Below are 2986 nucleotides of genomic sequence, written 5' to 3'. Positions count from 1 at the left end.
GTACGAACAAAAGTAAGAGAAATTTAGGATAAGAATACGAACATGTTCTTGCATGAGGCCTATTGATTTTTTTTTGGTAAAATTTAAAAGAATAATTAAATAAATGCACACCCAAAAATCCTTTCTTTCAGTGTAGGTCTCAGGTAACACAACCATTATCCTTCTCCAGGTCCACAAAACAGCATGTAGACCAGAGAGAAAAACTCCCACAACCCCCAAAGCAACTGGTCCTCTGTTAAACCACCATGACAGAAGTCATAAATGTACTTTAAATTTTATTATATTGTAAGAAAACATGTTTTAACTTCACAGGTGAAGCACAGACAGAAGACAAATTCAGATTTAAGACTTGTTCATTTATTTTCAGATAAATAAAGCCTTTCAGATGAACAAATACAGACCTTTAATTAGTTTCTACTTGGTAAAGTGTTAAAAATAAACAATAAAATGAGTACATCCTTGTTCTGGGTTGAGGCACTGCTCTGCTGCAAAGATTTCATAGCAACAGTGAGACCCCAACCCCCACCATCCTGTGACTCAACTCATCACAAATTCTGCAACCTGACAAGAAAAAAATGATGTTTGTCTGTTGTTCAGTGAAAGGTGTGTGTTAACTAATTTGGTCCTTTTTAAATACAATCTGTTCTGAGATGACCCGTGTCACATCAATTAATCACAACCTAATCACAGCTCATAAACATGTGTAATTATGCATTCAGATTATCAAAAATAGTCTATGTATCTCACAGAACAAGATTGTGTAGTGCATTTAAGAGTCAAGAGTTGAACAGAATACATTTTCTCATCTAAATAACAGAAATTTTCAGTGGCAGTAAACATTTTTCACTTTGAGTTAGCATTGTGCAGCTAGGTGCTGGTGTTTTAACTGGTGGGGAGGATTTTTGACCATTTTCCTGGTACACACAGTCTAGTGAGGACCCACTGTTCCTTATGGGGACAAAAGCCCGATCCCATTGGAGGAAACACTGTTGGTGGGTCAGGGATTTGGTTTAAGACGAAAGCTAGGTGAGAAGTTTCGAAATTAGGATTCAGAACAGGTGGAGACAAAACATGTTTTAAGGTTTTATTTGGAAACCAGAAGCTGACGTCTCATCCGACTCTCTGGGATGCACACTCTGTAGAGCAGAACACAAATGAGTGTTGGGTCTATAGTGGATTTATGACCAAAATGAAGTTATCCACTGACCTGCTTCTTGCTGGTTGAGACTCCTCGAAGGTAAGAGCTGTGCAGTTTGTGTTTGGAGAAGTCCATGTTACGAGAGTGAGGTCAGGCTGTGTTCGGTAGTCCAAAAGTAGGTCATGGGTCCGAGCCGGGAAATCAGAGAGCCAAAAACAAATCCAAATCACAAAAGAAGTGGCGATGTCCAGAGAGGAGAAACGAGGTTGGTAGCCCAAGATCAGAGGTAGCAAAAAATCCAGGAAAGGGACAGGCAGGAGTCAGAGGTCAAAAGGCAGGAAGGTGGTCAAAAATGTGAAAACAGGCATGGACTTGACAAGGACGCTGGATATTTACTAGGTGAAACCGTTCAATAATCTGGCACTGGTCTGGAGAGAGGATGGAGCTTAGATAGGACATGGAACAAAATCCTCTTCATCAGACTGTCATAGAAAGACAAAGTGTCTTCAGTCGGAGGCTTCTTCAACTTCGCTGTAATACAGACCGCTACAGAAGATCTTTCCTGCCCACAGCCATCAGTATCTACAATAAGTTTTTAGTTAAATGAGTTACAACAACACCTAATTTCCCTCTGGGATCAATAAAGTATTTTTGAATTTGAATTGAATTGGAACAGGTGATGGGAATGAAGGTGATTACTGGAACAGGGAGGCGTGCCAGGAGTCAGACTGAGTGACAGGCAAAACGTGACACTAGGTTTATAGTTGACGCAAGGGGGCGCACACCAGTAGTGACACAATCGCACTATCCCCACCCCTGCGACTTAGTCCTACACGTTGTCATGGTTGTGCACCTCTGAATTATTGTAAATCCACAAAGACTGTGCACCATTCACACCATTTTAAAAATTAGTTTGTTTGTCAAGCTTTTGCTCTCCTCCTTAAAACATTTTCACAAGTTTAAAGTGTACTTGCACAAGTCATTTTGGAGAATACTACAACAGCATAGTGTTAAACACCAAGTATAAACACCTTCACTGCTGGGGAGGGCACGTGCACACCCTGCGCAAGTACCCTCAACCTTAAGGTGTGAATTGAGTTTAGGTTAGTAGGATCAGGCATATACCTGTGAGGTTAGGTTTAGGGTAACCCCTTAATTTACACTGGATAGGTCTGACCTCTGCAGCGAAAACACATGGAAGCTCTGTGTCCGGGTCTCTGCCCTGTTCCATGGGAGTTCCGCAGGGTAGCATAATGGGCCCATTGCTTTTCCTATTATACATAAATGACCTTCCAAAAATATTGAAGTATTCAAAATTTTTAATGTATGCTGATGATACTGTTATATTTTGTCTAATATCAATATTGAATCTATTAATAGTCAGTTACAAGCAGATCTTCAGACATTTCATKGTTGGCTTCAAGATAATCTTTTGTCAATTAATGTTATAAAACTGTGTGCATGTATTTTTCCTCACCCGGGAGACATTTCAATATAACAAATCAACTCACTTTTTTAAACAAACCCCTTGATATTGTCACTACCTACAAATATCTTGGAATTACTTTGGATTCTCATTTGACTTATCGTGATCATGTACAAGTCTTAACCACTAATTTGAAACCGAAATTATACGTTTATTCAAAAATTAGATCCAATCTGACATCTTCTGTTTCAAATATCTATCTTCATGCCATTATACTCTCAACCATGTCGTACTGTTTACCTGTTTGGTCTCTTACAACAAATGAAATCTTAGAACCCATAGTTAGGCTCTACAACAGGGCCTACAAAATTCACATAAAAACTTCCTGGTTCCTTTTTTCCAGGGGTTTTATATATTAGTAC

Source organism: Austrofundulus limnaeus, unplaced genomic scaffold (genome assembly GCF_001266775.1).
Source record: "Austrofundulus limnaeus strain Quisiro unplaced genomic scaffold, Austrofundulus_limnaeus-1.0 Scaffold722, whole genome shotgun sequence".
Lineage (NCBI taxonomy): Eukaryota > Metazoa > Chordata > Actinopteri > Cyprinodontiformes > Rivulidae > Austrofundulus > Austrofundulus limnaeus.
The sequence above is the reverse complement of the archived record's forward strand: the minus strand, read 5'-3'. Positions refer to the sequence as shown.